Source organism: Triturus cristatus, chromosome 9 (genome assembly GCF_964204655.1).
Source record: "Triturus cristatus chromosome 9, aTriCri1.1, whole genome shotgun sequence".
Taxonomy (NCBI): domain Eukaryota; kingdom Metazoa; phylum Chordata; class Amphibia; order Caudata; family Salamandridae; genus Triturus; species Triturus cristatus.
Window position 1 is genome coordinate 1,090,515,281 of NC_140592.1, and position 23,444 is coordinate 1,090,538,724.

At 45.1% G+C, this 23,444-nt stretch overlaps 1 protein-coding gene across 2 annotated transcripts in view; it reads right to left on the minus strand.

Moving 5' to 3' along the window:
• Positions 1-21,881, minus strand: part of GNG2 (G protein subunit gamma 2) — a 229,559-nt gene extending 207,678 nt beyond the window's left edge. For both annotated transcript variants that reach the window (XM_085626956.1, XM_085626957.1), the window contains exon 1: positions 21,682-21,881. The gene's annotated coding sequence lies outside the window, so the exon portion shown is untranslated. The remainder of the gene's footprint in view (positions 1-21,681) is intronic.
• Positions 21,882-23,444: the final 1,563 nt, after the last annotated feature.

Genomic DNA, 23,444 nt, shown 5'->3' on the forward strand with positions numbered 1-23,444 from the left:
CCTCCCCTGAGTTAGCATTGGACTGCTCTGCATCACAATCCTGAGAGTGAAGTTCTAAACGTGGTTCTCAATTTGGGGCTCTGGAGTTGGGGGCCCCAGGACACAAGAAACAAAAGACCTCATGTGTTACACTTGTCACGCCTTACTGCCCTTGAATGTTCCAACCTGGGTTACTACCTCCTTTACGTACTACTCCACTGTAACCTGATATAAACATATCTATCTATCTATCGATCGATCGATCGATCGATCGATAGATAGATAGATAGATAGATAGAGAGAATCTTGATAATTTGAACTCAACACGTCTTTGCAAAACAGTTATACCATAGGTGCAATATCGGATGACGCATTACGTGAGAGAGAAATGGCAGCTGAAGAACTGTTCACTAATTTACCCAAAATGACTGATAATAGCAGCACAAGTAAAAACGACTCAGATAACAACACCGATGTAAAAGGTTTATTAAAATCACAGGAAGAGAACAGCAGGAGAGAACTCACCAATTGGTGGGAAGTGAAATCATTAGAAAAGTATCACAAAGCCTGCAGGGTTCCAAGAGGTCTTCGTATCATTCTAGCCCCTAGTTTTGAGAGCCCGAATCCGCTCCTATTAAAAGAATGGGCGGAAAGTAATCTAGACGCTTCAATGCGTTTAGTCTGCCTACTTAACAAATATGCTAAAATCGATTGTGATGTGAATATGAAGGAGATTGCACACATCTATAGCGATCTGGACAAACTGACAAATTCCAGCAACAAAGATTACATTGAAAAGAGCATTAAGGAAATGAAAGAACGTCTAAAAAAACAAGAAGATATAATCAAAAATAGGAAAGCGTTCAAATTTGCGCGCGATAAAAATGACTATGAACAAGGACAAGTGTTCACTTTCACCCGCAAATATGATTCACTTAAAAAACAAAAGACGACCAATCGAGATCCAAGTTATCAACAAGTGACCCCCAATGTCAACAATGACACGTATGTCTCCACATCCGATGTCAGCACAATACCTAGCGACACAGATTCAGAACATAGTGGAGAATATGCATCCAACACAAGAGCTGATATGGGGCACTTAACCTTAGCCGAGGAGATGGATTTTATAAGGGAACAGCGGAAACAGACCTTACGACCGCGGAACACCAACATGGCCCAAAACAAAAAAGAAACATTAGAAGGCGCGAAAGGCGTAAGTGCCTCAGGCTTCAAAGGAAGAGGGCAACAGAAGAAACGGTGGCAACAACGATAACCTCAGTGGACAAGACCATAATCAATATGACAGACATTGAATTAAACCAGGCGGAAAAACAACTGCTCGCCTTAGGTCTAAGTTTTTGCCTGGAAAGCCATTTTAATTATTGTGAAACCCGCATTGATGTTTATAAATTCATTCGGAAGCTCAAGTTGTCAAAGTATTACACACTTAGGAAACAAACTACAATAGAAAAAAAAACACTAATTCAGGTGCCCAACACTGGATTAACAGCCAGCAAAATTCCATTGCTAAGAACATTACACGCATTACGTGAAGAGCTGAATGACAATAATCCATCAAGTAACAGCACTCAAAGTATAGCGGACAAGGAAGGAGTCAATATCTCATCACCTGGGCACAGCCCCTTCAAGGCCCTATCAACATTCGTGCCCACTATGCCCCGAGAGGCGGTAGACATCTTTCACGGCAGAGTGACAGAAGAATTGAAAAACTCTACAGAAATTCGAAAAAGCATACCAGAACCCCCAATTATCGAACTACACAATACTTCCAACTTATGGCCAAACTCAAGAATAATTCCACGGTGGTCATTTACAAATCAGATAAAGGTGGGAATATTGTTTTGTGGGGCAAAGAGGAATACAAAGCAGAGGCATACTGGCACCTCAACAATCAAGAATGTTATTAAAAAAATCAGTGCCTTAGAGGTTAAAAAGATCAGCAAGAACTATAAAGAAGAATTGACATCCTGGAAAAGAGAGGGCTTGATATCAGAAGACGAATTTAACTTTTTAAACAATGAGTTCCCCATCATGCCACCAATCTATTTAATTCCTAAGGTCCATAAGGGGGTCAGGCCTATACCGGAGAGACCCATTATTTCCGCCAGTTAAAGCATTTTTGAGTGCACCTCAAGGTATGTTGATTACTATTTACAAGAACATGTGACCAGCCTTCCAACATATATACGTGACACCAATGATTTTGTTCTCAAATTGAGCACACAAGCATGGACCGATGAATATTTGTTCCTTACCTTCGACATCACTGCCTTGTACACCAGCATTAGGCATGACGACGGTTTGAATGCAGTAGATTTTTATTTGAAAAAACAGATCAATTGCAAAGTACAATCATAATATTATGCTGCTTAAAATGATCCGAAGGTGCCTTTGCAACAATGTTTTTACATTTGATGGCAGTATTTTTCAACAATTGCAAGGTGTGGCTATGGGGGCATGCTTCTCCCCCAGTTATGCCTGCCTTCATGTAGGATGGTGGGAGGAGCATGTCCTACAGGTGGAACATATTAATGCTTGGGCGAATAATGTAGTTAAATGGTGGCGTTACATTGATGACGTTTTTGTAATTTGGCATGGAACACAAGCTCAAGCTGAAACCTTTGTAGAGAATATCAACAGCAATGACATGAATTTAAATTTCACAGCGCATATTGATACATTTACAACTAATTTTTTGGACATCACAGTATACATCAACCAGGTCAAAATCGAAACCTGTCTTTATAGGAAACCTACTGCCGGTAACACATTGTTACACACAACCAATTTTCACCCACAACACACCATCACCAGCATAGCATACGGCGAATTTCTAAGAATACATAGGGCCTGTAGCTCAAGTAAAGACTTGGAGTACCATCAGAAAGAAGCCAAACAAAGGTTCATTGAAAGGGGATATAATCCTAAAAAATAGGATATAGCGATCATAAAAGCTAACAGCAAGGACAGGCAGTCACTGTTGAGTGGAAATAGTAGAAAAGCCACACAAGAGGTCCCTTTGGATAACAACGAGTCTGAAAATGTTTCATCTAAGAATGCAGACACCACACAGTGTAGGTTTATTCCCACTTATAGCAAGCAGGCCAATGCCATTACATCTATCATAAATTCACAATGGCCTATTGCTCTTACAGACAGTACACTCAAGCAAATACTGCCTCATGGACCTAATCTGACCTTCCATAAAGCATACTCCATGCACAATGACATAGTGAAAACAAGTCTAGAAATGGACACTAAAACTAGCTGGTTATTGCCAAAAAAAAGGCTTCTACAAGTGTAGTTCTTGCCGTGAAAGCAAATTCACAATAAATACCACCACTTACTCCACGGCTTTCTCTGACACCTGTATAGAACTTAAAGGCCACCACACATGTAGATCTGAATATGCTGTATATGTTTTACAGTGTCAATGTGGGTTACACGATATAGGCAGCACAAAACTACAGGTATATGTACATATATTACAACATCTACGCGCCATTGTCAATTCTGACCCCGCGTACCCAGTGGCTCGACGCTTTAAATTGGAACACAATAACAATCTGGACTGTCTCCAATATTTTGTGATCGACCCTGTACCAGCCAATAAGAGAGGAGGCAATCGAGAAAAAAAGCTAAGACAATTAGGATCAGGATATATTGTCAGGATATATTGTCGAACTCAATACCAAGTCACCACATGGTCTCAATCTGGGCGAGGATTTACATAATTATCTGTAGCTTTGCACTACCTATGAAAGGTTCAATGGTCCAGAATTTACACCTTGAAGGCTATTTTCTGATTCACAACATAATGCTCCTGTTTGACACACACGGTTATAAATCAAATTGTGGTTCCAATGCATCAGCACTTTAGTGTAATGGGGCTCCTTTACAAATACAGTAATGAGTCTTAATACCCATTGAAATATGTCTACATATCATATTTATCAGTGTTCTCATCTTCAGCTGCTATATGAATTTTATTTAATCTTAGCACTTTGGACACTTGTAAATTTGCATACTTTTGCACTTATTTCTTGCACATTATTTTCGCACTTTGGAATAGCTTTCAATGTAATTGAGCGTAATACTTGAAGCAAATGAGGCTAACATACAATGTATATCACATATGTTTACATCGCACTATTTGCACAGATCATTTTATAGACTTATTAATTGATTATTTATGTGGCATGGTGGCTGTTTTACTCTGAAAATCTCTTTTAATGGTATTTTATAACGCATAGAAGTATAGCTTTTATTATTAATTTCAGCATAGTAAATAACTGCATTTGTGTATATGCAAATATCTGTATATTTATCTGTCTTATATATATATAGTTTTGTGCACTGACCAATGTGAGGTACAAATTGTCAATAGAGATTAAGCAGTCCTAGTAATGCCATCAATAACTGTTGGAACTATGTACACTCTGTAGTTCTACACCATTTAAGCCACAATATATTGAGTATTTTGTCTATTTCCATCATGTTGCAGCCACGTTGTCACGTGACTGGCAGGTATCTAATAAATCACTAACTTTCACGTAACGTGATCATGTTACCAAGGCCACTGAGTTGGCTGAAACACTTCATGATCGACTTTGCACCAAACTGAAAATAAATTGCTATACTGGGCACTAAGCAAAATTAAGTTGTCCATATCTCTTTGAGTGCGAAAATGCATGTTGGAGTGGTAATTGGATAATATATATATATATATATATATATATATATATATATATATATATATATATATATATATATATATATATTCACTGAAAAAACCATAGGTTTCACACATGTTATAGTTAGCGGAAATTTTACTGATCAAAAACCAATGAAATTCCCCCGTTATAGTTAGTGCAGGCAACTATAACTCACGCGACCGCTATCCTCTGCTGATGCTAATACTGTATTTAGACACTTATTTGCCCATGTCTTCTTGCATACATTTTTAGCTATACATATATTACAAATATTTTTTTTTCATAAAGACACATATGTCATCAGCAGAAGATTGCGGTCGCGTGAGTTATAGTTGCCTGCACTAACTATAACGGGGGAATTTCATTGGTTTTTGATCAGTAAAATTTCCGCTAACTATAACATGTGTGAAACCTATGGTTTTTTCAGTGAATTTGCAAGGTTTTTTAAATGCTAATTCCTAACTATAACGTGTGTGAAACCTATGGTTTTTTCAGTGAATTTGTACGGTTTTTTAAATGCTAAGTTACTTTACGCCATTCGTGGCGTGCGCGCCCACTTAACGCAGTTCGTTCCGTGCGCGCACCGCGTGCCCACGTTACGCTAGATGGGCCATGTACGCACGATGCGCTTCGCGCACCGTGCGCACATGGAGGACATATGATGCACTTCGATTTGAAAGGTAATATTTTAATTTTTCGTATATTTTATAAGCCATGCACAAATGGTGCCCTTCGGGCACCATTTGCACACGGGGTGGAGAGAGTGTGGATAATTTTTTTTTTTATAATTTTTTTTTAAAATATTTTAGTTTATCTCATGTGTAATAAGCCATGCACAATTGGTGCCCTTCGGGCACCAATTGCACACGGGGAGGAGAAAGTGTGGATAATTTTTTTTTTGTAAAAAAAATTTTACCGTACGCGTACGGTAAGCGTAATCGGCGAAATTACCGAAAAAATAAAAATTCCGTTTTTGGACTTGGGGGATCTTTGGGGACTCCCTCAACATGGCTATGTGTGTGGGAGCTGTCTAAACAGCCCCTTTACATGTTTTTGGGCTTTATATTTTAAAAATCACTCTCAGTGCGAGAGAGAAAATGGCGGCCGCCGCTTCCTGATTTCGGCCGATTCGAATGTTTACTAAGATCTAAGAGCCAATCAGAATCGCGCTCGCGCACGCCACCGTACGCGTACGGTAAGCGTACCGTAAGCGCACCGTAAGCTGGCTCAGATATATATATTGATTTAAAGGCTATTTTCTCAGAATCTACTGAACAGATTTACACCAAACCTACAAAAGGCACTTCCTTGACCTGAGGACTACCTCTCTGCCAAATTTCTAGTAATTCTGTTCAGCCGTTCGGGCTGTAGCCCTGTCTAAAGGTCCTATGGAAAAATGCATGGGAAAAACGCGTTTTGGGACCCCCCTTTTATCTCAGCCCCCGCTTGACGAATCCCCCCGAGACTTTCAGGGTAGGAGCGGAGCGTAGCGCCCCACCTATTTTGAAAAATTCGCGAGGATTCGTCGACCGGCGCCAAAGTTATTCAAAATAGAATGTTGCGGATTTCCTATGGAAACGTGGTCCTAACTATAACTACCTACTGGCGACCGCCAGTAGGTAATATATATATATATATATATATATATATATATATATATATAATTTTTTTACTGGAAGAACAGAGGTTAAAGGGACGTATAGTTAGGTGAAAATGTGACTTAAAACATACTGTTTTAACTGAACAAAAGAACTGTAATTCACCAGTTATCTCAAGTAACTAAAATTTGTGCACTAAAGTAACTATAACTCACCCCCGCCATACACAGTTTTTCATTATTAATGTAATTTAAAATGTTAGAGTGATGTTATCAGTGATGTCATAGAACATGTAATGAGTGATGTAATATGTTGAGGTCATAAGCAATGCCTGGTTGAGGGCAAGAGTTTTAGTTACTTTAGAGCATGGGACAAGTCATGGCAAGATCTTTTTTTTTAAGTTTTGTCCCCAGGAGGAGTCCCCTGGGACCAGCCCACCAGGCTTAGGAAAGCAGTGTGTCCCTACCCTGCCCCCTTATATCTATTTTTAGCCTTTTTCACAGGATTCAGGACTAAGTCCAGAGTCCTAAGATAAAGCAATAACAAAGGTGGCTGGAAAATAATGGCGCACTCTTACAATATCAGACAAATATATCTAAACATATATAACTCATTTGAGGTGCTCCAAATGAAGGGTAATCACCTATCACCCTTAAGAAACCAGAGGTGCTTTAAAATGAGAAAATCCTTGGGCACACACCAACACAATCTGCTGTAAATATAGCGAAAGTCCAGTTACCAGGTGTCACACTCATAAATCTGCATTACTGCACTGCCAGCACTGCCAACACGTGTTTCGTCGTGAAGGCGTATCGCCCACACCTTTGTCAGGGCTCAATATCAGCCGGCGAGTGCTTTGCATGTGAATCGGCATGAATAGACGCCGATTCACACAAGCAGCACTCTCCAGCTGACTCCCCCTTTGTTAATTGGGTATATTTTAACAGGATCTGGGATGTTTTAAAACTACCTCTGTGCACAGAATTATGTGCCATTAGCTTACGACTTGGAAAAGTGATTTTGAGCCCTGATGAAGTAGTGGTCGATACGCCATTACGACAAAACATGTGTTGGCAGTGCAGTAATAAAGACTTTTGAGTGTGACAACCGGACACTGGACTTTTGTTATATGTACAGTGGATGGCTTTCGCTTGTGCCCAAGGATTTTCTCAGAGTCCTAAAGTGGCTGTCGGCACATCTTTGTAGAAGTGGTGGCAGCCAATCAGAATTCATCTTGAGATCTGTTGAGTATGCGGATCCTCTGCGTCATGGAATACAAAGGTTTTTAGCCTTAATTGCCCAAAAACTACTTAACAGATTTACACCAAATCACAAAAAGAACACTTTCAGTGCCAAGATCTAGCTTTCTGACAAATTTGGTGTAATTCATGTTCATCAGTTTGTATGGTATGGCTGTTCAATTTTACTATAGGAAAACTGAATGAGTGAAAGGTGTTTTGGGACCGTTTTTTGTTCATGGGCCCGTTTGATGGATCACTCCAAAATTTCCAGGAAGGAGCTGAGATGGACGATACTTTTTTTTGAACATTTTGTGAAGATTCATCAAACAGCACCAAAGTACTCTGAGCCATTAGAAGGCCCCAGGACTCTATCCCCCTGGCCGAAGGATTTTTTGAGGGGGAAGGGAACGTGGGGCTCCCTCCATGAGCCATGTAAGGGCCCTAGGTACCCCATCCCCGGGGCTGAAACTTATTTTTGTGAAAGCAGTGTGCCCCCCTGAGGCATCCAATAGCTCTGGGGGCCCCATTTTCCAGGGTCGATTACAGCAGTGTCCCAGGGACCCGATTTCAGGGGACAGTGCACTGCTCTCTACTGGCAAGAGCATAGGCAGTAAGGACTTCAAATCCCTGCCTTGGAACACTGATTTGCTCCCACCCAGCAGGAGCAGAAAGGAAAGCTGCTCCCAGCAGGCGGGAGAAAAGCTGGTTCCTGCTGGCACCCAGGATTGCATCCCTCACAACATGTCCTATGACATCATTGATAACGTCACTCATGACATCTAAAATGACGTTTATGACAACACTGTGCATAGCAGGGGCGCGAGTTGTAGTTACTTCATTGAACTATAACTGGTGAATTTCAGTCAAACATTACTCTTCATCTAATTACAACGTCACTTTAACCTTTGCTTTTTCAACTGCGGCGGTGTGGGGCCCACCAGCCAACAAACAGTGGGACATCACCTGCTGTTTGAAAAGCCCCATCACTGAATGGGCTTTCACGGAGGACTCCAACTCCCAGCATGCAGTGGCTTGGTAGGAGGAGCGCGAGGTGCCTTGCATCTTAGAGGCGGAGGAGGGGCAAGTGACCGCCTGACTGGCAGAGGTCACACTTTAAACATCACACCAGCTGATCCCCAGGGATAATGAGAAGCCATTTGACGCGGACACTGATGAAAGCCATTGGAGCCTGAAACGAGTCTGCCAGGTGTTTCAAGGACTTTTAATACTGAGCGCAAGACATCTAATAAAGCCATTTTAAGGTTTACCCCGGAGCAGTGTCGCATTCTGTCCTTACTTGGGAGAGAACCTGGTCTTCATATTTAGCCAGCATAGCAGGAGCTGGCCAGTAACACACACTCTCGTTCTGGAGCACCGTGGGATACCTGCATGCTTGGTTTGTGTATGTAACTGAAACGCAAAGGCCCACCGGTACTGTTTATCTCCACTTGGAAGTTACAGCTACATGGGGAGAGAGGAGGCAATACTGATTGTCTGAGAAGGGGGACTCGAAATGGCTTTGTCTCTTCCGAGCAACTGCGGCGGTGTGGGGTCCACCAGCCAACAAAGAGTGAGACTTCACCTGATGTTTGAAAAGCCCCATCACTGAATGGGCTTTCATGGAGGACTCCAACTCCCAGCATGCAGCAGCTTGGTAGGAGGAGCGTGACGTGCCTTGCATCTTAGAGGCGGAGGAGGGGCAAGTGACCACCTGACTGGGAGTGGTCACAGTATAAACATCACACCAGCTGATCCCCAGGGATAATGAGAAGCTATTTGAAACGGGAACTGATGAAAGCCATTGGAGGCTGAAACGCGTCTGCCAAGCGTTTCAAGGACTTTTAATGCCGAGCGCAAAACATCTAATAAAGCCATTTTGAAGTTTACCCCAAAGCTGTGTCGCATTCTGTCCTTACCTGTGAGAGAACCTGGTCTTCATGTTTAGCCAGCATAGCAGGAGCTGGCCAGCTACACGCCCTCTCGTTCTGGAGCACCGCAGGATACCGGCACGCTTGGTTTGTGCATATAACTGCAACGCGGAGCCCGCCCCCCCCGGTACTGCTTATCTCCATTCGGAAGTTACAGCTGCATGGGAAGAGAGGAGGCAATACTGATTGACTGAGAAGGGGGACTCGAAATGGCTTTGACTCTTCCAAGCAACTGCGCCGGTGTGGGGCCCACCAGCCAACAAAGAGTGGGATATCACCTGATGTTTGAAAAGCCCCATCACTGAATGGGCTTTCACGGAGGACTCCAACTCCCAGCATGCAATGGCTTGGTAGGAGGAGCGCAAGGTGCCTTACATCTTGGAGGCGGAGGAAGGGCAAGTGACCACCTGACTGGGAGTGGTCACAGTTTAAACATCGCACCAGCTGACCCACAGGGATAATGAGAAGCCATTTGAAACGGGCACTGATGAAAGCCATTGGAGCCTGAAACGCATCTGCCAAGCGTTTCAAGGACTTTAAATGCCGAGCGCAAGACATCTAATAAAGCCATTATAAAGTTTACCCCGGAGCTGTGTCGCATTCTGTCCTTACCTGTGAGAGAACCTGGTCTTCATGTTTAGCCAGCATATCAGGAGCTGGCCAGCGACACGCCCTCTCCTTCTGGAGCACCGCGGGATACCGGCACGCTTGGTTTGTGCATATAACTAAAACGCGGAGCCCCCCCGGTACTGTTTATCTCCACTCGGAAGTTACAGCTACATGGAGAGAGAGGAGGCAATACTGATTGCCTGAGAAGGGGGACTCGAAATGGCTTTGTCTCTTCCAAGCAACTGCGGCAGTGTGGGGCCCACCAGCCAACAAAGAGTGGGACATCACCTGATGTTTGAAAAGCCCCATCACTGAATGGGCTTTCACGGAGGACTCCAACTCCCAGCATGCAGTGGCTTGGTAGGAGGAGCGAGAGGTGCCTTGCATCTTAGAGGCAGAGGAGGGGCAAGTGACCACCTGACTGGGAGTGGTCACAGTTTAAACATCACACCAGCTGACTCCCAGGGATAATGCGCAGCCATTTGAAAAGGGCACTGATGAAAACCATTGGAGGCTGAAACGCGTCTGCCAAGCGTTTCAAGGACTTTTAATGCCGAGCGCAAGACATCTAATAAAGCCATTTTAAAGTTTACCCCGAAGCTCTGTCGCATTCTGTCCTTACCTGGGAGAGAACCTGGTCTTCACATACATATATATTTATAGAGAGAGAGGGAGAGGAACAGACAGACAGACAGACAGACATGAAGAGGTAGAGAGACGTTTTACTGCTACACTTTAGAGAACTAGTCAAAAGAACACAAGAAACAAGATAATTGAGGGCGCTGAGCTACAGAGGAAATCAGCCAGGATGAGGGGGATGGGTCTGGAAACCTCATTATTCATAGCACCACAGATACTGTCTTGATTTCAAATAAACTCTTAATCCCACACACCGTCACCAAATTGCTACATGTTAATATCCAAGCAGATCGTCATCTTATTGGATGTTAGTTTACAACGCACAGAGATTCTTGTAGAATCAAAGATTGCTTTGTCAGTGAATACAAAATGAATATACCCTGGCACTTATTAATTGAAAGAACAACGACTTCTACTGGTTTGGGGAAAGATCTCCACTCTGCCCAAGATCACACTGTGCATAAAATGAGAGCTCCACTAATGGTCGCTCCATTTTGTTCCCTGGTGTTTTCTAAGGTTATTCTTTCTCATACACAGGATGTTTTATTTGATCACACATACTGGAGCCATATTTTTAGGTCGAGCCTGGGCAGCGCATGGGCTGCTCAGCAAGCAATGCTGTATTGGAATATGGAATGGAAGCCCCGCCCATATTTGTCATTATCCTTCCACTGGCAAAATGAAAATTGAGGGGGCCTCCCTGCAAGGAACGTGAAGGTGCCCCCTCCGGGCTCAATCAAGAGCTCTCCGGCAAGAGTGCTGTGCTCAGGGGGCCCCCTGGAGCTTGGGCCCCCCCGCACTGCGGGGGCTGCGGGGGCCTGTGTTACGCCCCAGTGTCCTTCATAAATGCTGGCTTCTGATTCATTAATAGGCTTGTTAATCCGTCCTTAGTACCGCCTTGTCTTCATTTGTAACCTCCCATGAGGACTGCCACTTTTACTTAGGTTGTTACACCGTTAGTCGTTTTTAATCTGTACGCACTATTTTATTTAAATAATTTCTCCTACTGCAGGCCCGACATGCTTTCCTGCAGCATGTCAGCGCGCCATGTGCGCTTTCACTTTCTATGCAGCCCGGGACAATGGCGGACGCTTCTTTGAATAGGTCTCGCATTTACAAGCGTTTGAGCTATTGGCATTGTACATGACAATGCCTTTTATTTATGCGTTAATTATCAAAACATATACATAAAAGGCATTGTCATTTACAATGCCAATAGCTTAAACTCTCGCAAATGCGAGACCTATTGCATTACAGATGCTTGTTCTTAACTCCATTAAAGCAGACTGTTCGACAGGGAAATAAGAAAATTATCTAAGAGTAAGTTTCCTACAAGAGATCAGTAGGCCCAGCCGACAGCTAGTCACATGTCTGGACCATCCAGAGCTTTAAGTGGGCTGGAGCCTGAAGGGGCCTCGAAACGGGTTCGTATCGGCTCTGTTTTGTGCCCTGGCACAGGCGGTCTATTTTTTTCAGGACCGCAGTGACAGCAGGCACATCATGTGCGCATGCTCACACTGCTCACTGCTCACTAGTGGAGAAGTTAGTCATGCCAGGTGAGCGTTCTAGGGGAAGGGAAATCCTTTAAAGAGTCGTTTTCTCTCTGGATTTCCCTTCTCTTTTTGTAACTCAGGAGTAGCAACATAGTCGTGGTGTCACCAGAGCTGTAAGTGGAAGCTTTTTCAATATTATACGCAAGCCATAGCTGCTGCTTATGCAACTAATAACCATTGACAAAGCCAATAGTCCTGAGTTGTTGTAGGTATGATGTTACTTGTATCATATATCTGGATGCAATGACAGAAACTGAAAAAATACAAGTCGGGCGGCACACTATGCTAACTGCACCTATTTTTAGCTTACATGTTTTTAAGCCAAACCCTTAATTACATTGGCCACGCCCCTTTGCGAGACCCCACCCCCCCAGTTTTTTCATCCCACTTAAAGCCCTGGGTCCATCCTCTCTGTGCCTTCTTGAGGCAACGGCACGTCGAGGGGTCTTCAGATTTCACTGGTGTTCAGTCCCCCTAAGGCTATAGTCACGATATAACTTTTTATATTTTATCCCACATCTTCTAATTAATGCTAAGTGGGCGTGTCCTGCGCTTGTTTATTAAAAAGAAAACATCGTCTTTCCTGTTTGTGTGGTCCTTCACCTTTTAGTTACTCAAGAATAGACACACAACCAAGGTTAAACCACGGATGCAGGGCGTGAATGTGATTCTCTGACTTCCGTGTTTCTTCACAAAACATGTCAACAAAGCCCTGTCCCTGGAACAGCCCTGGCTCCGGCCCAGGCTCGCCCGGTGCCGCGCGCTCGGCGTCAAAGCACAATGGACAACGCGAGGCGGATGAAGAGAGGTCCGCCTGGCTAATAACATGGAGCCCGGCTGTGTGGCCTGCAACCACAAATACCTACATAAACTGCCCACTAGCACATTGGGCATCTGCGTTTTGCACTGCCATTTTGTACTTTCGTGAACGAAAGGTCATACGCAGCGCTGCCTTGAAGAAGAAAGTCGCTTATGAGCGACTGCCGTCGCGAGTCTGCTCTGCTGTCCTCAGGGGGGACTCGGCGGTGCCGTCCTTACTTTCCAGAGAATTAATTAATTCTGTTACATTTCAGCCCAGCGAGGGCCACATGGCAGGAAAGAGGATTACGTTTTCTCCACACGTATTTAGTGAAATCTAGTAAATGCTGCCTGCCCATACGGACCTTATTATGAGAAGAGAAATGCATCGCGCTGGCTATAAAGCCAGGACTCGGGCTCCCAGGGGCGCGCACGCGCTGGTCCAGACACGCCACCCTCCGTGATGGTGGAGAGGGGGCCCTCTCCCATTCAATGTATGGCATGGACTTTGAGAAGCGCAGCTACTCTTCCTTTTAAATGAAGAATTGCAGGCACTCAGGACCGGACCGCACCTGCCCATTTAAAGCACCGACAACAGTGTTTTATTTAATTTAAATAAAACACTGTCAAGTTTAACATCTTTTGTATGTTCATGTTTGGAGAGCTCACAGACACGCAGGGAAAACGTTTAAGAAACGGGTGTCCAGTTCACACCGAGAATTTTACAGAATTGCAAACTAAAAGGTAAACTGTTTACGTACAACAGTTACACCTAAAGGTAGGACCTAACGTTGAGCCCTTTGCAGTTTTATATCCCCGGCTTTCACACGCCCCTCACTCTTGAGGGCACGTATGTGGGAGTGCTAGCGTTCCGGCTGAGAATGACATTCTCAGGAGCAAACAGGCACTCTAAGCAGTGAGCACCTGCACTTTCACATTGTCATTTAAAGCACTGGTTCAGTGTTTCTTTCGTATGCCTCTTTTCAAGTTGTTCAAGACACATGCCACATAAAATACTCATATTTGGGTTTGCCAATGTGTCATATTTAAAACTTTAACAATAACACTTTAATACTTTAAAGGTTTAACTCAAGGAGATCTTCCTCTGCAGTGATGGAGCTGTTACCTGCTAGGATATCCTGGGCATCTTCTGTAGGCCCATCCCTGATAAGATTTATATTTAGGTGGGCGTTATCCTATTTGCAGTCTCTCTGCAGGCAGCTTTAGCTCTGTTACCCAGTGTGGTGGCTCCTCCGCTAAGGCGGAGGAGCGTCGCCTCACTGCTTGAACTGCAAGCTGAATACAAAATATAAAATGATAATAACGTTCATTATTATCATTTTGTTTTCTGTTTTCAGCTTGCAGCTGAAGCCAGGGGGCGGGGCTGGGCTTCCCACGTCACATGGAGAGGAGTGGTGGCAGCACCTAAAGTGCGCATGATGGTTTGACCGGCCATCTCAGGCCGGCCAAAGTGTCATGCGCACTCTGCAAGTCCTCCACACAGGGTGTGTTACAGCCTGCATGGAAACATGTATAGCAGCCCCTGTCTGTGCTCAGACCAATCACAACGCTGCTGTAAGGCAGCGTTGTCATTGGTTAGGGATTTCTGGGAGGGTGTGTGCTTCCTGGGGAAGGAGGACAGAGGAAGAATAGGCAGCGGCTGGCAGTGTAGGTAAGTGCTTTTTTTTTCTTATATCCCCCCTCCCTCGGTCCCCCCTACCAACCCTGTTCAGTAGTAGCGGCAATTGCTGTAACCAGCACCTTCACTACACGCACACTTGGAGTGGATTTTGGGTCTTCTGCTTGCTCATGACTTAATAGGTTGCTTGCCTATTTCAGCTCCTGATTGGATGGATTTCCTTTCTATTCTTGTTGTTGTCTCACCCAGAAGAGCATTTTGTTTTCAGCATATTTCCAGTGGATGATTTGCGTCCCCCACAGCTGACATCAAGGAACATTTTTTTTTTCAAGTTTTCATAACATATAACTTAATTCAATGGAAGTACCTGACTGTCCTTGATTTCTCCTCTCCCTCTTTCCACTGGTCTCTCACACTGTTTGAGGCTTTCTTCCTTTGCTCCGTTTCCTCCCATTCACTCTCTCTCTCTCTCTCTCTCCCTCTCTCCCTCTTCCCCTCTTCCTCCCCCGTCTGTCTCTCGTCATTCCCACTTCCTACACAGGTCAATTTGTTTGTTCAGAAAATTGTCAATTGAAAACTGGGATTCATGGTTCGGTTTCACCTCACTTCACTTCCCCACGCACTCAGTTCTGACATCGTCGCTGCCCCACTCTCTCGCTACCTGCCCCGCTCTCTCTCCCTCTCTACCTGTGTTTTCCTGCTCCATCGAGACTTATTCCACCACTGTTGATATTGATTTAGCCAGTGCTTGTAGAATTACAAAGCCGACAGCAGAGAGAATGGAATGGAATTTTTTTAGGGTTTCTTAGTACTCATTTTACTGTGGTAGCTTCAGACATTAGTTTCCCCAACAACAGGGGATGCAACTCAATCTACATATCTTCATTGCAGTCAAAAAAGTGTATGGGACAAAGTGAATCCCTGACTTTTGCGGACAGGTCCACCTTGAAAACAAGATAGTCAACTCATAAGTGCCTTTTGAACTGTTAGATCAAACTACACCACAATGTATGCCACTCCACCAAATGGCTGCCACTGCCTCATGCAGGTTTGTTTTGCAAGGACAGCAAACAGTTTACATTATGGGACAGATTTATCAAAAATGCATGCAACGCAAAGCAGCAAGCCATCCTTCTGCGCTGTATGAAAGGGAGAGACAGGAATGCACTTAATGCAATTTACCATCATACAGTGCATTCCTCCACTCTGCCTGTGCTGGTGCACAAACTGCTGACTAGCATCAATGCAGGCACCCTTGCACCATGGTGCAAGGGGGCCTGAGTTGTAGGCAGGATAGTTTTTGTGCAGGAAGCGGCACCTTCCTGTACAAAACCAATCCCCTGAAACATTTTCTTATTTCAATGTGTGCTGCAGAATGCAGCGCACGTGAAAAGAGGGAGAGGATGAGGCTAAATGGCTAGAGTGCATGGCTTTGAAGCTGGGGAACCAGGTGTGAGTCTGGCGGGAGGCTCAAACATCCTGTGAATCTGGGCCTATGACTTAATCTCCCCGTGCCTAAAAATGTATGTGTCCGTCTGTAATGCAACTGGAGCACTTTTAAAGCGCTCTGATACCTTCGGGTCGAGTTCGCACTATATAAATCTGCCCAAAAAATGAAGAGACATAAAGAAATTTCTCATCGTCATGCCTCCCTGGGGAGAGTTAGCAATTTGATGAATTGCACCAAAAGCCATGGGTGGACGAGTGGGAACACCCAAGCTCCACGCATAGAATACCCCCTAGGGAAGGGAAATGCAAGGCCGCATTACTCCAGATTTACTAAGCAATGCAAAGCCACCTTGCGTGACTCTGCATTAATACTTTTAACATTTCTTTAGGTCCCTAGTGTATAGTACAAAATATAAACAGGGCTTGGAAGTTTAATGTCACCAGTGGTCTTCAGCATCTATTGTGCCATCCACTTTAGTGGCAGTGCAAACATGACTTCAGGCCTACCAATGTAGCCTGACTGTAACAGTGCATAACATGCACTGCAACATGTCATGGTAAACCCCTTCTGACAGGTAGAAACCTTCATCTGAAATATTAATAAGACACCCCTATGTAGGCCTTGTAGCCCACAAGGAAGAGTAGGTACATGGTATTTAAAAGTAGGACATGGAGAAATGTAAAGTTAGCTTGTTCTTAAAGTGAATAGCCCTCAAACGCTATTTTCACTGTAAGAAGTATGGCTGGCTCATAGAGAAACACTGGAAGTAAATATTAAATACTAACACTGTATCTTTGGAAAGAGAGAAAAATAATTAAACCACTATTTTAATAGTTATTGAAAATCCAAATCTATGGTGAAATCTGATTTTTAATAAATATTAAAGAAAAGTAACTTTCAGAATGTTACCCTTTAACTGCCTTAACTATCAGAAGGCTAACTAGAATAATCATCTGCCAGCTCTCAGCCTGTGCTCAGCGTTGAATAGGTGGGAAATGCCTGCCAGGAGCAAGCAATAGGCTGACCTGAATGGGCACATGAACAGGATGTCAAGACAATTCTTGTGTATGAAGTGTCTGGTTCTGGGGGGATCCTGCTTTGGTCCTACCAGACTCCTGCCTCTAGCTTGTTGTGGGTACAGTGCCTGCCTCAAAGTGCATTTTAGTGATAGGTGTAGGGGGAACACTCAGATTAACAATGGACACTACCTGCACAAATCCAGGCTCTCAAAGCCCAAGTTTAGTATGGCCGAAGACTTTTGCTATCTTGAAAATGCCCTAATATATTGCATTTTGGGCCTGTTTCAGTAAGGCAAACACAAACGGTTGCAAAAGTAGGTAAGGTTACTCCTGGAAACTCTTACCCCATGGGTTGTGCCCAGGAGTCATTCTCACCCATTAGTAGCTAGGCATAAATGTGACATCTCCAGCCACCCACTTTAGAATACTTTCTGGACCTGTGAAATATCAGAAGAGGATTGAACCTGCTGTCTGTGACCTGAAAGGTGTCCTGTAAGACTAGACCTGCTTCCTCTTGTACACAAGAAAAACAAGTTGACTCCTGGGGTCAATATGCTGACCTCCTGTGTGGCTACAGGAAGTCACCAAGCTGCAAGAGGACTTTTTCCTGGAAGTACCCTGCTGACCAGTGTCAACTGGACCTGGAATGCACCCTGCTGCAGTCCTCTGCCTGACACCCTTTGAGTACATATATATGATTCCCCTGAGGTCCTGGTGGCTTTCGAAGTGTACTCCTGTGAGTATCTATATGTTTTTCCAGGAAGTTCTGGTGGCTTTAGAAGTATACTCCTGTGTTTGACTGCAACTTAAAAGACTAAGACGGAAGGTAAAATCTTTGACTGGAACTAACTGGGTTGGGGTATCAGACCCGCGCTCCATCGCAGTCAGCATCAAATTGTGTCTAGGCCGCAGTCTACTAAGACCGTAGACTATCATTGATGCTTTGTGGTGCTATTTTTCCTCAAGTCTCTATAAAAATCATATCTGTGGCTCCCCATATTAGAATTTTGTTAATTTATTCATTACATTTTACTCTGATTTTTGGGGAAGTGTATATTATGTTGTGTTATAAAATGTCTAGAGCGCATAGCTGCTCTTGCAACGGGGCTTTCCAGCACTAGTCCAATGAAAAAAACAAACTGCAGGGAAATGGCAAAGGCCATATTTAAAGGAAAAACCCTTAGTAGAGAAGAACCAGGTCGTCTATGTTTTTCTGAACTGCAAATGGTTCTGAAGGGACCTGATAGGGAGAGGGAGCGCGTTCCAGAAAGCTGTGGCCTTAGCACGGAAGGAGCGGCCTCCAGCTCTAACTCTCTTGACCCAGGGGATAGTGGCCAGATTAAGATCGGCTGAACGCAAAGGACTTGATGGCTGATATAGAGACACCAGGTTGGACAGGATAGGGACCCCCTGGGAGTGTAAGTTCTTATGGGTAATACAAAGTTCTTGAAATGTATACACCTATCTACTGGAAGTCAATTCAAATTGCGGAGAAGACCAGAAGCTGAGCAACATTTTGGGAGAGAGAACAGCAACCTGGCTGCAGCATTTTGTGCCAGCTGGAGTCTTCTAGTTACTGTTGTTTTGACTCCCAGGTACAGAATATTGCCGTAATCCAACGGGGAGGGGATAACTGCCTGAATTATAGTTTGACGAATGTCAGAGGAAAAGAAGCCCAGGTTTAAGTCCTCTCGTGAGCCCAAAACACATGCCTGCTACCGTTCTGGTCTGTGCCTCAAAGGATAGAGTGCTATCCACCCAAAGTCCTAGATTTTATATGGTGGGCTTTGGGAGGGAAGGGGTCCTAGGGAGGGAGGCCACCAGTGGTGGTCCCAAGAGTAGGTATCTTTTCCTAAAAGGAGGATTTCTGTTTGGCTTGCGTTCAGCGTAAAGCAATCAGTCCCCTTCAGCCATTGGGAGCGATGGCCTTCTGCTCTTTCAACGGGGGCGCAGCCATCAGGAAAGTAATTCCTTATTAGTGCAAGGGGCACATTTGGCAATGTGTGCTTTTTTAGACGAAACAAAAGAGTTTGGTTTTAGCCAATATTTTCACATCGGCGTGGGCCTGGCATCCCACCTAACAATCTACTTTTAAAAGGCAACAAAACAAAACAGGCATTGGCAAAGCCAAAGGGCTGGCAACCAACGCTAGACCTACTGGCTTTGCCAATGATTGTTTATTACAAGGAACCTTAAAAATGGCAGGTATAACTTTTAATGTATCCCCTGAAAAATTGTTTTGTTAAGCAACAAAACCCAAATACAAGCCACACTATTCTGAAACAACATAAGTAACGCGCCGAGGTATTAGATTGTATAAACCGGCTTTCAGAAACTCGGGGCCCTCTTTGGTGACGTTGAGTACGCGATTCAAGCAAGCCGAAAATACAATGATGCATGCAAACACCTAGCTGCTAGGCTCAAAGGGACATGCGGTTTCTCCCTACGGTTAATCCCACTCTATTTAAACGTATGGACCGGTCGGGCCTTTGTGCACCACATTTAAGATCAAACACGAGCCCCACGAGAAGCTACATTAACAATGGAGTACATACCGTCCTCCGTGCTGTACGTACCGGGCCTCGAGCATGCAAATTATAACATTGTGTGACCCGCCCCCGCCCCCCGTATTACAATGAAAGCTACTCAACGTAATTAAAAGCTGATGCTTCCAGAAAGCTTTTTAATCTGGGCATTTGAATAAAAAACAAGGTTGGCGAGACGCGGAAACACTTCCCTGCGCAGTTGCCATGGAAATACAAGCAAGGAAGCCTGGGATCTCATAATGCGTCGTGAAATAAAAATATATATTCGGGGGAGGGGGCTTCCTCGGGAGAATGCCAGTGTCCGGCTGCTGCTTGCCTTTGTTAATCCAGTCGTTTATTGTTCTGACGGCGCCTCGGCGTTAATCACACAAAAAAACATATAAAGCCGCGAGGCCTCGCGTCCTCCCACACAAAAGCTGTCAGTATAGCGAGACTGCGAATTGAGAGGCGGGCGGGTGAAGGGACACTGATATCAAATGTATGCCCGAAAGATATAAAGGCACGAGGCAACGCGCGCCAGGCCCATTGAAAAACACCCCACAAACGACGGGGTAGCTAGCGGTGGCTGGGGGTAGCTGATGGGGTTCAGTGGCCAGTTGGTGGGGTTCAGTGACCAGTGCACTTCCATCACCAAACGCCTCAGCCAGGCGTCCCAGGGATCCCCCTTCCATCTGTGCAATTCAAAATGTTCTTTCGCCCAAGTGGCATTAACAAAAGGTTAAATAAAATACAAGTTGGCTTCCCTACGCTGCTTATCACAACAACAGACACATTTTCACACGACTCCCAACATGCCAGCTACATAAAAATGGACTATCTGAAATAAGGTGGTTTTATTTTATGTTTTTTTGTCATTTTATATAGCGCGAACTTGTCCCGATCGCATTGGAGCGCTTTACATGAGCAGGGTACAACCCACAAGGACGCAATGATTTAGAATGCGAGCTGTGGAAAAATGGTGGCCCTTCATGACAGTCTAGCACGACGCCGCGAGCCGAGCAGAGAGAGAGTCTCTGGTGTCTACTGTCTGTCGACATTTCCTGTTATTTTCTGCGAAAGGTAACTGAAAAAAAACATTTTGTTGCCCACACTGCTTCCTCGTTGCAGCGCCTTGTACCTCGCACCTACTACTGTACGCTGAAAATGAGAGGCCCGGGGATTAACGGAATTGCATTATGGCAAAAGCCGGGCAAATGCAATTAAACGCTGCCCCTCGCCGCTGCGTCCTTTGATTTTAATCTGGGCGACACGTGTGAATGTGAAATTGCAATGCAAGCCCACTGCCCACCCGGGGAGGGGTGAGCAAGAGTGGGTGTGTGTGTGTGTGGGGGGGGGGGGGGCGGTGTCAGGCTCACCCCAGCAACTGTAAATTTACAGTAGGTTTCGTCCTCCAACCCCCCTGAGTTAAACCTACCACAGAGGCATACACAATGACGTGCACCAAGGACTCCCGTCCCAGCCATCCCTCGGCAAAATATTGTTTGTAAATATTTCTCAGAGAATTTCATGCAATTTTCTGCCAGGAACACTGAAGCCAAAATAATGCACAATTTCCCCAGGTTGGACGGTGAACCGCGGTTGCTATGTGCAGCGGGGGCTGATTGCTTCGTTTAACTGGCATGCATGTTAGCATGTCTAGCGACCCAGTACACACACCAGACGGCAAAAGGCAGGCACCACCCTGGGGTTGAAGGACCAAAGCGGGCTGCGCGGCTGCTGCGCGTGAAATGCACTATACCGTTGTGTGCACTTTTGCTGAGCCCGGCACCAAGAAGTGTGTATCCCACCCCTGGCAATATCTTACAATTTCAGAAGTGGCCCGTTATAATCCGTTCACTGCAGGGCACACCGCCCTGTGCTAAAAAGTCCGCTAACCCTCGCGCAAAACCCCGCAGGCTGAAATGTGCGCTGCCAGCAAGAGAGTAAAAGAGGCTTCGCTTTACCTTCGCTTTCGCAGGTCGCTCCCAATGTGACAGAAATCCCCCCTTCTCTCCTCAGAATAGCTGTGGCAGGCAGGAGGCTCCCGAGCTAGCAGCTGTATGGCAGGCGCGCAGGCAGCCCGGAGCGGAGTCCCCACCCAGCTTTGTCTTCAGTCATCATTCTGTCTACAGGAAGCAGCGCCTTCCACTTCCTCCCTCGCCGCCTGCTACTTCGTGCTCCCCCTCGGTTCACTTTACGTTTCCCTCCGCCCCTTCCTTATTTCTCCACTCTGAGGTCCCTCCTTTCCTCGATTCCTTACTCCTCAATTCCTTCTTTCCCTCCTACACTATCCTCCCTTTCCCTTCCTCGCGTCCACCCGCCCCCATTCCATTTCCCCTAATCTGCTGTCTTTCCCTCCTTGTGTCTTCCGTCCTATCTTCATTCTTTCTCTGCTGTCTCTTCCTTTCCCTTCTTTTTTTCTTTCTTCCTCCCTTCCTTATTTCGCTTGTCTCAACCTTTCTCTTCCCGACGTCTTTCCTCCTCCCTTCATTTTTTTCTCTTCTGTCTCTTCCTTTACCTTCTTTGCGTTTTTCCTTCTCCCTCCATTCTCTCTACTCTTTTCCACTTCCTCGTGTCTTTCCTCATCCCCCTATTCTTTCTCTTCTCTCCTGTCTCTCCCTCTCCATTCATTGTCTCTGTCTTCCTCCATTCCTTCTTTCTCTTCTCTGCTATCTCCCCCTTTCTATTCCGTGTGTCCTTCTAATTTCCTTCATCTTTCTCTTTCCTTGAGTGTTTTCTACTTCATTCCTTCTTGCTGTCTCCCCCTTCATTCCTTCTTTACCTTCTCTGCTGTCTCCCCCTTCATTGCGTCCTCCCCTACCCCCTCCATTCCTTCTTTCTCTTCTCTCTCTCCCTTCCCCTTCCTTGTGTCACCCCTTCATTCCTTCTTTCCCTTCTCTGCTGTCCCCTCTTCCACACCCCCCCCATTCCTTCTTTCTCCTCTCGCCTGCCCCCCCTTCAATTCTTCCTTGCCTGCTAACCTTCACGCCTCTGCTCCTGCACTCCCACCGCCTCCATTCTTTGGGTCTCGCATGGGCACTTTGAGGCTGAGTAGCTGTCACGGAGCCCCTCGAACTGACTGCGTAGCGCGCAAGGGGTTAATATTCTGAAAATGATTCATATACCCCAGAAATCCCATCACCGGTGAGTGGACTGTTTACCCCTCTTCTCTAAATGCACCCCCTCCCCCCAGCCAAACATCTGGTATGCTAATAAGGCCTGCCCCTCGGTGGCACGGCTCAGGCTGTCCAGTCTGGACAGAGCCTCCATTCAGCGCCCACTGCTCGGCCCGGCTGCCCCCAGAGCACTTCTACTGGGCACATCTGCAAATGAAACACAAACCATTTCCAGACGCGCTCTCTCCTGGGAGCAGCCCTTTTCAGCTCTTCCATTAATTGCAGAATAACACGGGGTTTTAATAAAACGTAAAAGTAATTTCCAGCATGTGCGTTAAGACGTGTACACGATGCCACCGGATTATTTTCAAGACAGGCGATAAAATTATCAGAAAACTGCCGCTAAAACGGCGATAATGGGCTTGATAATATGTTCTATGGAATTCCAATTGAAGCCCATGTTAGATGTGAAGGACGTCTAACCTGAGCTTCAATTGGAATTCCATAGAGCATATTATCAAGCCCATTATCGCCGTTTTAGCAGCAGTTTTCTGCCGCTAAAGCGGCTATAATTTTATCGCCTGTCTTGATAATATGCCCCTAAGTTTTTA